The 12,476-nt window shown below is 43.1% G+C and overlaps 1 protein-coding gene across 1 annotated transcript in view; it reads right to left on the bottom strand.

Moving 5' to 3' along the window:
- The window catches only part of WDR33 (WD repeat domain 33), a 63,072-nt gene that overhangs the window by 49,053 nt on the left and 1,543 nt on the right, over positions 1-12,476 (bottom strand). The gene's annotated exons all lie outside the window — the stretch shown is intronic.

Raw genomic sequence — 12,476 nt, 5'->3', positions numbered from 1 at the left:
TAACTGCAGTGTCACACGTCGATCAGCTGTTAGTTACGGGAGTCAATTTAGACGGGACATCCCCATAGCTGGTGGGAGCAGACACCCAGCAGCTCACATCAGTGTAAACATCCAAAGATCAGTGGAAAGTTTAAAAACATTACCAAAGGCAAGTGTATGTTAATAACACCTCCTCACAACCACAGACCCTTCTCATTGAGTTCACACTGGGACAATGAGGGACAAAATAAGGGAGATGATACGGGATGAAGAAAATAAAGGCTTTATGCTCTTGCTATGCTTTTAGCTGCTTTCTCCAAACTGTGAGCATACAGAAAGGTTTAATCCAGCTGCTCATAATCATGTTCTTACAGTGTCCTGAATATCACACTTCTATCCGTGTAATATCTTTATACCCCAGTGGCCTTTGCCTATTTCCTATTGTAAGTGTGTATGTGTGCGTATATGTACTCCAAGTGAAGTTTCCAAAGCTTTAGGAACAAAGTGTCTTTCTGCTAGTCCAGTCAGACAAATATCCCAGTTCAATGTTAAGTTATCAGACTCACTTTGTCTTTTGCCAGGAACAAACAGAAGTCTCAGCAGGCTCTCCTTTACCTCTATTGTATCAGCTCAAAAATGGTTGGACTTCAGAAATCTGAAGTTCCTGCTATACTGAGAGAATGACCACGTAGAAAAAAAGGTTATTAGAAGTGCAATCCGGAGTAGCAATGTTCTATTGCCCATTTCAAAAAAAACTAATCACACTTGGTTTTTACTTCACAGTCCATCAGCAGGTGTTTAGATGGAAGACTCCATTTTTTTTCCTTAACATGGAATCACAGGATCACAGAACGGTTTGGGTTGGAAGGGACCTTTCAGATCACCTGGCTCCAACCCCTGCTGTAGGCAGGGACACCTCCCATAGCCCAGGCTGCTCACAGCTCCATCCAGCTGGCCTGGAGTGCTCCCAGGGAGGGAGCATCCACTGCCTCACTGGGCAACCTGTTCCAGTGTCTCACCATCCTCACAGGACAGAATTCCTTCCTAATATCTAGTCTAAATCTACCCTCTTTCAGTTTAAAACCATTTCCCCTCATCCTGTCACTACCCGTCCTTACAGAAAGTCCCTTCACAGCTTTCCTTGGCCCCCTGCAGGTACTGGAAGGCCACTGTAAGGTCCTTCTGGAGCCTTCTGTTCTCCAGCCTGAAGATCTCCAGCTCTCTCAGCCTGTTTCTGTGGGGTAGGTGCACACATCAACAGAACCAAGAGCAGGATTTTCCAACACCAAATGCAGGTTGTTTGACATCTTCCTTAACAACCTGGACATCAGGGCAGAGTGTGGGTGACTGCACAGAGGGAGCTGAGCCCAGCAGGCAGAAGCACAGAGCCCTGCACTGGAGGAGAAACATGTCCAGCACCAGGACATGCTGGGGTATCCAGCTGGGAAGCAGCACTGCAGAAATGGGCCTGGAGTCCTGGCAGACACCAAGCTGAAGAGCAGCTTCAGCTGCTAAGAAAGCTAACTGCATTCTTGGGAAGAAGGTAAGCAAAGCTTCTCCTACCCTCCTCTCTCCACTACAACATGCTGCAGCTTGAAAGACTACCTGCTGAAATGGCTCAGAGACAAAGGAAAACAAGTACTGAACATTTCCTGAATGAATCCAAATTCTGTTTCTTCAAGTCTGCATTAGCAAGTTTTACAGCAAACACTCTCACTGTTATACAGTGAAGATTAAGAGTAATTATTTGCATGGCAATAGGACAGTGGAGTCTGAAACATGGACCAGGAGATTGAATGGAAACATCACTAACAGAAGAGCTACGTCAGCTTTCCCAGGCAGAAAGTACAAGACAAGAACAACAGTGCAAAGTCAGCATAACGGGGTTATTGCTCAATGCACCAGCAACACCTATTTCCTTCCATGAGACAAGCACAACTCTTACATGTACAAGGTACAGATACTGCTTTATTTCCTTTCAGTAACATTCTTCTGACTGCAAAAACCCCACGCCAAATAGCCATCTCTGATAAAACATACTCTGCATTTCACTTCTGGATTAAGAACTCTGTAAGTACATCTAGATGAACACTTCAGACCAAATAAATCAGACCAAGTATAATACAGTGCCATCAAACTTCACAGAAGAAGGCAAGACACTGCCAAACATTCTCCTTTCATAGTACAGAAGGAAATTCCACTGTGAAAACAGGAAAAATACGAAGAAGAAACAAGAATGCTAATTTACAGATCTAGCAAGGAATATATTTATTTGAAACACAAAGTAGTTCAAGGGATTGATCAATTTCCTATTTACTTGGGAAAACATTTAAGCAGATTTACAACCTTAGGTCTGAAAATTGTTTGTGTTTGAGGTTCTTGGGAATCTCAATTCCGTCAACACTTTCTATGACTTTTTAAACAGTATTTTTATAGATCATAGACTCTGGACAGATAAAGTGCCATCAGCACATTGGAGAGAAGGGCTGTTGGCCAGAGGGACCTGCACAGCCCCCAGGTGGGCCCTCGTGAGCTCAACAAAGCCAGGCACAAGGTGCTGCCCTGTGATCGAGGCAATCCCAAACACAAATGCAGGCTGGATGGAGAGCAGCCCTGAGGAGAAAGACATGGAAGTGTTGGTGGACAAAACCATGAATGTAAGTTAGCAGCATCTGTAGCCCAGAATGCCAAACAGAGTCTTGGGCTGCATCGAAAGCAGCATGGCCAGCAGGGCATGGGAGGTGACTGCCCCCCTCTATTCTGCTGTCATGAGGCCTCACCTGCAGTACTGCACTCAGCTCATGCCCCCAGCAGCTGGGGACAGTCCACAGGTAGTCAGGACTGTAGCACTCCTCCTATGGAGATGGGCTGAGAGTCGGGCTTAAGAGAAGCTTTGAGGAGACCTTGTAGCAGCTTTCTGGTACTTTAAGTACTGAGGTTTCAGGAATGGTGAGAAGAGATTCTTTGTCAGGGAGTGCAGTGATAGTTAGAAACTACTATCCCGTCCTATTCCTGCCTGGCTGGATGGGACCCTGTGCAGCCTGGCCTGGAAAGAGGTACAGAGCCATAATTCCTGCCCATGGCAGGGGCTGGAAACTGCAGGGCTTTAAGGACCTTTCCAACCCAAATCATCTCATGACTTTGATATGTGAATTTACAGGTCTGTGCCTAGCTGATGTCTAAGAGCAGTATGGCCCTTCTTTCACTGGAGAATACACTCTTTAATTACCACAGGCCTCGAAAATACAAAACTAAAGACAAAAATACCTACATTATACAACACCCTTTTCAAGCAACATTTTCCCAAGAGTTCTCTAGGACTCTACCACCTTTAAATATACTCCTAATACACATTAGCATTCATTCACCACTGTATTTCATTTGTGAAAAGTACTTTCCTAGAATGGGATGTAGATTCTGAACACGTTAAGTGAGAGGGAGGCATAGGGCAGCTTTTTGAATCCCAACAGGAGACATAAAACAAAAATACACCTCTTACTCTTCACAAAGAAATAGAGAAGTTGATGAAGTAATCATTGGTGACACCAAAATGAAGTACTCTGCCCAAAGGGCACGACCACCTCTTTTTATTTGGAGAGGCCTGAAATATTTTGGTTTCATTTTGTTACTACACTGCTAAGTTTTCTTCCCCCTTCATTTCAGCTCTGTACTCTCACAATCCATTTCACCGCAATGTTAAAGCCTCTGTGCTTCTAACACAGCCCAAACACACACATGCAAATGGTACAACGTCTGAAAGGGCAGAGTAACATTTTAAACATCCCAATAAAAAAAAAAAATCACTGTACAGTGAGCAAGACCTAGAAAAATGTGATTATTTTGATTCAGGTTTTGACTCCAGGTTTATTTTCTGCAGGAGGAACAGCAAGTGTCAATATTTAATGGACAAAAGAAGCCCCACACTTAACAAGTTTTACATGCAAACACTAAGCCTGTGACCTCCTAGGATATTAGAGAGACCGTGCAGGCAATTTGAAATGAAGACATCTGAAAGCCCAAGGGAGAATGGGCTATGAGGAAATAAATGGACTGAAAGAGCCCCCCAGGGTTTGCAGCCTGAGATCCTTGAAGAGTTGAGTCAGTTTAGCTGCATGTAAGTTACACATGCAATTAACACTTTCTTCAAACTTTGTTTTTCTGGTGCTAAGTACATAACATATTATCCAGTATATTGAGCACAGCTCATTTTATGCTCAAACTAAAAATCCCTGATTCATTTCAGAACCGACATACATACAGCAGTGTTTGAATGCATCTTTAAAAACCAAAACACTTCAGTTCACGGGACTCAGGGACACATCTTGCTTCACCACCTCCACCACAAAAGAGAAAACTGTTTTGACAAGTAAGGAGTCCCACCACAACTCCCCTCCTGCACCCAACAGAAGGGACTCTCTCAATGCAAGTTCTGAGCATCTTCAATGTTTGCCATGCTGCACAACAGCTCGGCTACAAGATGCACGAGATCTGGTGTGCTGCTGTACTCTATGCTGCTATTCTGACTGTTCTGTGTACTTCCAGTATTTTAATCACTATTTAAAAGTAAGACAATATTTTTCCTCTCTGAACTACTAATTAATTTCTTTGTCCCAACTCCTGCTCGGCATCTGACAAGAGCTGCATTTATCTTACAACCCAGACTTTCCTACTGTGAGTCACCAATACAACAGCACCACGACTGACCAAAATACCACCCCGTTTTTTCTCATGCTGAATACCTGTGGCCACAATTTGAAGCTACCCACCTATCAGGAAACCAAATCTGACTTTTAAATCACAGAACCACCAGGTTATTATCTTCCCTTCTCATCACGCAGAAGATTGGAAGCTTGCTGGATTCTTGAGAGAAATTACAATGTAGGCAACAGATGGAAGAATCTGCCATTTTGCTTCCATTTGTTCATGCTTTGCTCCTGGCAAGAGACAACTTAATAACAGACTCAAGTCCTTGATTTAAAAAACAAACAGCAGAGAATGGGAAATAAAGTCACGGAAATCCTATCACAAGTCTGGAGAACTTTGCGATCAGTGGAAGGAAGAAGGACCAGAAGGCCTTCAGTTTACAGGGTGAAACAGAACCAGGGACACACAGCAACTGGGGTCTGATTCAGAAACCATCTGCCCAGATTCTGATGAAGTCTATGCAATCTAATACCAGCTTGATATTGTTTGCAATAGGAAACAGAAACGTGCATATTTAATACATTAAAGTTGAGTATCAGAGTCCTTCACAATGTTGAAAACATCAAAGCCTTTTCACTAAGACTTGGAAATGAGTAAATTATAACTTGCTGGGAGGATTGGCCTTTCACAGCCTCTCCACTGAGTGCTTGGCACACTGCTCTGTAACTCATACAGCTTTTATATGAAAACAAATGTTCAATGCAAAGAAAAAGCGTTGCAAAAATCTACCATAAAACCTAAGGAACCATCCCTTAGTGTTAATTCTGACAAAGTAGCACTGCTTGCCATACCAGTTTCTTTTTAAATAAACACAGAAGAAAAGCTATTATGTTTCCACTAGTAAGAAACTGAAGCCCAGATGGAGCAGCAGGAGGAAGCAAAGCAGCACTATCATCTGAGATCACGTGAAGAACTGTAAGAAGGCTTAAAAACTCTTATTTAGTTGTGGCTGAGGAATGTGTTTGAATGTTAAAACACCCATCTGCAGCCTAACCAAGTCACAGGCAGGAGCAGAAGCACTGTGCAGGGCAGCTTTGTGAGCCAGAGCTGCAGCCCAGCACACCCAGGCTAGGTACAGAACATGAAGTCATTATAGGACAAGATGTGGGCACTACTGCAGCCACACTCCAGAATAAATGACCTATGACAGTTTGCCTCATGCTATTGCTGTAACAGTACCTAAGAAGGTATTTTTCCAGCACACCCATTGAAGGGACACACCACAATTGGAGAGGACGGCTCAAACTTTACCAAATCACACAATGCTGCTAAAAAAACCCTCTGAAGGGCCCTGCTTTGGCAATTCCAACCCGTCACCTCCCTGCAGGACTGCTGACTTACTGCTGGGTCACAGTAGTTGAAAAACAAATGAAAAAAAAAACAACAATATAAAAAACACACATTCACAAAACCCCAGCAATCAAACACACACAAAATAATTACAGAAACAATGAAAGAAAAGATTTCTGAATTATTACACACACAAAAAAAGGGGTGGCCAGCAGGGACAGGGAGGTGATTGTCCTCCTCTACTCAGCTCTTGTGAGCAGCCATCCCTGGAGGCATTCAAGGCCAGGCTGGATGTGGCTCTGGGCAGCCTGGTCTGGTGGCTGGCAACCCTGCACATAGCAGGGGGTTGAAATGAGATGAGCACTGTGCTCCTTTTCAACCCATTCTAAGATTTTATGATACCTGCTTCAGTGAAGATTAAGTCAAGCATACATGGAAAATTAGCTTTTGCATCAGTTTGCTGTAGAAAACCAAGAGGTAAGCACTGCTTGCTGCTACTTGTGCTGGAAGTTGCCTTCTGAGGAACAACCCTGCAGTAGCAACAAAAATGACAATTATTTTACAATTTATATATTCCATGTTTGAAAGTCTGTGTCGTATTTCTTGAGCAGTTCTAGAAGTTTTGTTTGAGATGTCTGTTTTAAAACACAGCCAGAGTAGAGATCCCCCTATATAAATGGACATTAAATACTGGAACACTTTCTGTACTGATGAAAGAAATACATACTACATGCTTGCACAGCTGATCCCCTACATAACTAATTCCAGATTTTTAAGACATTCCACTTTTTGAAAAAATTCTCTCAAGCTGTATTTCTGGGATGGTATGACCCTTTCATACAGAATAAAGAATCTACACCTCTTAGGTCACTCATTTTCCATACTCACTGTTTCTCAAAGGAAGAAAATGAGAGCACAATCTTCAAAGATGAATTTAACATTCTGGCTGCACTGGAAAAGTCAACTATGCACAGCCATTGATTTCTTACTTTCTCGAGGCCCTTCATGTTGCTAGCTCAGCACCAGGCGAGCCAGGCCTGGTTCACGAGGTTACATGATAATCACTAACAGAACAGCATTGCTTCATTTTTACTCAACACTAAGTTCAGAAGTCAGAACAGCGTTAACAAACATGAATTAGAAATACACTTGCTTTTTTAACTGAAATTACACAGCCGTCTCTTCCAGAAATGAATTCTATGGCCTCTCATTGTGAATACAAAGACTGCACATCTAATTGATGTACACTGCTCCACAACCACATTTCAACTTCTCTAGTAAGTAGCCTTTGCATGTTTCTATTCAGTAGTGTTCAAGAAAAGCACGCACATTTGTTCTCTACCAACACATTTCTCAGTAAAGAAAATGCAAATCCACACACAGCAGTTCTCAACTGATTTCTAAAGTGCAAGGGTTGCAGTGTAAGATCTCCCCTGTTACAGAACAGCCAGGCTCCCTGGGACAGGGACAGCCCAGAGGTGCAGTTCTGAAAAGCACCACCTCCCAAGGCCTGAAATCCCTTGGCCTTTCTCTCCCTCCTATCACCTGCCTTGAGAGCATCAGCAAAAGCAGCACTCCAGCAACTGCTGAGGCCAGTATTTTCAACCTGCTGTACAGAATGCTTGGCAGTGATAGCGTTCAAGGCTCCACAGAACGTATTACTAGAAAAAGATCAGGCTTATTTATTAGCCCTAGATCTGCTGAGAGAAAAACATTTACATCCACCAGTAGAAAGAAATTGCAAAACAGGGCGTGATGGCTGACTCAAGCATGGGTTTAACTCCCAGCTCTATAATTTAGGAACTACACAAACACTTGAAAATAAGTATTCTATATTAACACCTAAACAGCCTGCAGTCCTCCTACTTGCAGATGTGGTCCATCTATGATCTTTCTTGTGTTAAAGAAGTCTCTGCAAAGAAGTGCAGGTTTGCTTACAAAGATGCCCCAACAGAAAGAAAGGCATTTGCAAAGTCAGCAGGTTTTGGCTGAGGGAAGGGGGACAACGATGGAACGTGTGACCTGATCACACCATTTAAACACAACTCTGTGAGCTTCAGCACAGTGGGAAGATGCTCAAGGACTGCTGAGGTGAAGTTCTGTCACAACGTGACCCCAACCCAAAACCCACTGACACCCACTGAAGTCCAGCCTTGCCCACAGCCATCGATGCCCTGTTTTACCCTTTGTTACAGCAGTACAAATATTTGTGAGACCAGGCTGGCCGCTCACTCAGAACTACTGTATCAGGAGACCTTTGTTGCTAATGGTCAAACTGCAGAGCAGCATCGCAGCTAACTTACTAAGGAGTTCCAGGCAGAGAACAGAATGGAGCAGAAGCAGGGGCGAGCACCTTGCCAGGCTACAGCAGCAGCTATATGGCTGCCAACATCCAGCAGGAGGATGGCAGGGCAGAGGCAGGACAGCACACACCTGGGGCTCTCGGTGCAGCCTTTGCATCAGCTGGAGCTGCAGCATTTCACATCACAGCTCCTGCCAGATTCCAAGTTGTTGATGAACACTCACAACACAGCAGAATTCAAATCGCTGAGATGCCAAAGCTTCATAATGAATGCCAAATTATACTGAATACATAACATACTACAGGACTGCTTGCAACCCAGTTTCTGGCCTCCCTTTAAAAAGCAACACGTTCATATTTGCTTTCATATCATGTTTCTTTTTGAATAGGGGAAACGATTTAAAAGAAACCTCAACTATTTAAACCAAAGAAACAGGGATTAATTCAAGCACCTGTGTGGTCACATGGAAGCACATAGAGCAGCCTCAGTAAAAGAACCCCTCAGTTTCAACATATCACTACTGTTAGCTGCAAAACCACCCTGCCCTACTGCTCGCCTCAGGCAGCTGCTTCCAGGTAAAGCTGCAGGCAGTGACTACAGGCAGCTCAAAATCCACGTTTTATGACCTTAAACTAAAATTGGCACTCAACATCCACGATGATCTCAAGCATTTAGGGATGCTCTTTCCTAAGAGTGGATTTTGCTGCTGTATAAACTAAGACAAGAATTCTCAAGGCACAGAGCAGTCACTGAGTGCAGCACTGCGGCTGCTGCAGAGGTGGCTGACTGGCACCACCACTTCCTTCCCCACCACTCAGCCCTTCCAAAACCAACGTTTGTGAGACGCAGACCAGAACAGAACTGACAGATTATTACAAGTCACCAAAAAGGCCATCGTTTTGCTCAGAGAAAGGCTCTCCCTATACGCTTGCTTGGACAGGGCAAGGACTCCAGAACCAAGAGAACAGAGGCATGAGAACACCCTTTTTGATTGGTTTTTAGTTTTAAAAGTAAATGAAGTTGTAGGTTACACCAAATTCGTAACTCCACAGATTACAAACAGCCAACAGTTAATTTTTCTTTTTGTCTTGGTAAACAGCACATTTCATTATAGCAGAAATTGATAACATAACAGTAATGAAGTCACAACAAACACTGCTCTTCATATCAAGATGAGCTCACTAATTAGAAGTGCACAGAAAATGAGAAGTGTTTCGATTTAGGAACGGTATGGAAAAAAACACCATGTTTAAATGAAAAAAATAAAGTTGCAGATGAACACGTGAGCATTTGACAGGTCATTTGTCACAACATGCAAACACAGAGAGGAAGAGATTATTTCATTTATGATTGAGGAATACAAAAACATTGCTCATACTTTCTCTGCTCTATTCACGTGTCTGAACACTCCCATGTAACTTTCTGAAATACCTGAGTGCAGCAAGTTTTAGCAGGGTGATTTAACAGTAAGGTTTGATGTTGTGCAGTAAGTCTTTCTTCCTACAGAAGAGAGAAATTGTGACAAAAATAATACAGAAATAAAGGCCTAGAGCAGAACAGCCCCAATTCCTGACCACATTTCTTTGTAAGTTACTCAACACAATTCATTAATAGACTATCCCATACTATGGAAGTGGCACTTACCCTTCCTGATCAACAGGACATCTTTATGAACATGAGATTTTTTAGTTGATTTTTTAAGCAAAAAACAAGTTTGTAGCTTGGTGGGCACAGAAGGATCTGCTCTGGCCATTCTCAATACACAGAATCCTATTTCTTTTCATACTTTGGTGCAGAGTAGCACTATCAGAAAAAAACCAACCACTATCAGTAGCTTGTTTCCATGTGTAAAATAATTGGGCCTATAGTATAACTCCATATTCAGAGCGTTCACAGCTGTGATCATTCTAGTGCAAACTGCAAGGAAAGCATACAAAAAAAAAAAATAGGATCAAGCTTGGTAGGTTTAAACTCGTACATCCAGACTTGGGCTTCAAGTATTTGAAAGTACGACTGTTTGGGTTTGGTGGTTACTTTTAAATTCTGTGTTGAGTTGTTGGGAATTGGATTTATGTTTTCATTAAACCAAATCCCCTTCAGACAACAGAAAGAAACCTGATGTATGCACTTAAAAAAAATGCAATGCAAAGCAATGAAGAGCTGGAACTCATCGTTGCTTCTCTGATAACATCCTTCATACAAGTGCAAGCTTCCCCATGCCATAACACACCGAGGCCTTGCCTTTTCCCTATAAACTCTTAATTTTTATTACCCTGCCACAAATTGAGAAACAATTTTAACCAGCACTTCATACCACAGTGCATGCATTGTCTACACCGAGATTGCTATCAAAAATAATGGTGTAAATATATACTTCATATCACATTTTGAGTTTCACAAGAGAACACCTGGCTCACCCAGGCAGGCTGTGGGAGCAGGTTGAACCAGAAATGAAATTCCATCACACACCAACTTGTTTCTAAGCGCTAGGGAGCAAGGAACAGGTTGCCCAAGGAGGCTGTGGATGCCCCATCCCTGCAGGCATTCAAGGCAAGGCTGGATGTGGCTCTGGGCAGCCTGGTCTGGTGGCTGGGGACCTGCACATAGCAGGGGATTGGAACTGGATGAGCACTGTGGGCCTTTTCAACCCAGGCCATTCTGTGATTCTGTGATTCTAAGAACAAACACCCTTAAGTCTTACACGGTCCTGGGGTCATGAATTCTCAAAAATGAAGCGAAATAGACAATAAAATATAATCCCACAAGTGTTCAGCAAGCAGCTGTCTACCTTTCTGCTCTTAATTTTAGAGATTCTCTGTAAGGGAGGAAATCTCCAATCATATCACAGCTTTAATTGTTTTGAAGACTTCCCCACTTCCTCGCCCTATTATCAAGCTCTAAAATCATTCAGTTTACCTGAAGTTTGGTTGTGAATGATTTTTTTTTCATTAACTACACCAGCAAAAACTGTGCTTCTGTTACTTCTACTCTGCATTAAATTTTCAATAACAAAATGATATAATATAATGGAGGAAAACACAACAAGTATATAAAACTCACATATGCAGAACAGCTGAAGTTTTCACCTTGTTTTCAGAACATTCCTGTGCAGAGATATCAGCTCCCTAAAGTATCAGCTACAGCAGTATCTGTGCAAGGTTGGAATTACTATTTTTTCCACTTTCAACAAACAAACTACAGAAATTTCCTAGGTAACAATGCTGCAGCTGGCAGCCACAAGAAATGAAATATTTCACACGGAACTACCTCACTAACAAGTTAAACTGCACTTTTCCACATCCCTACACAAGCAAAAGTATTCTCCAGTATATTTATTTTTTAAGTCACTCAGAAGAGTGAAGCATCTGTGAGGGATGGGAACAAGACAGAAGCTCGCTCACTCCCTGCCCTGACCAAAGCTTCTTTCTGCTACAGCAAACTACCTGTGTCCCAAGCTCAATTACAACGCTCACATTATTACTTCTCGTGCTCAGCATAGGCTTTCAATTCTAATGTTTTTACAGGATAATGGTTACTGCTGCTTTGTAGCTGCCATTCTTCTACAGCTTGAAAGATCAAGCGTCATATTTGAAGGACTGACACTGTGAGTAACTTTAATTAGAAGATTTCAGCAGCTCAAGGAGTTTATGAGAATCACAGAATGGCCTGGGTTGAAAAAAACCACAATGCTCATCCAGTTCCAACCCCCTGCTGTGTGCAGGTCACCAACCAGCAGCCCAGGCTGCCCAGAGCCACATCCAGCCTGGCCTTGAATGCCTCCAGGAATGGGGCATCCACAGCCTCCTTGGGCAACCTGTCCCAGTGCCTCACCACCCTGAGTGAAAAAGTTCCTCCTCATATCCAACCTAAACCTCCCCTGTCTCAGTTTAATACCATTCCCCCTTGTCCTATCACTGTCCACCCTCACAAACAGCCGTTCCCCTCCTGTTTATACGCTCCCTTCAAGTACTGGAAGGCCACAATGAGGTCTCCCCACAGCCTTCTCTTCTCCAAGCTAAACAAGCCCAGTTCCCTCAACCTTTCCTCACAGGAGAGGTGCTCCAGCCCTCTGATCATCTTCAAGGTCCTCCTCTGAACTCGTTCATTAGATTAGAGGACATTTAGATACTGACACTGCTGCTCAGAGAAGTGTGGCTGCCCCATCCCTGGAGGTGCTCCGGGCCAGGCAGCTGAGCTGGG

Source organism: Meleagris gallopavo, chromosome 11 (assembly GCF_905368555.1).
Source record: "Meleagris gallopavo chromosome 11, MGAL_WU_HG_1.1, whole genome shotgun sequence".
NCBI lineage: Eukaryota > Metazoa > Chordata > Aves > Galliformes > Phasianidae > Meleagris > Meleagris gallopavo.
This window is presented reverse-complemented; position numbering and strand designations above follow the sequence as displayed.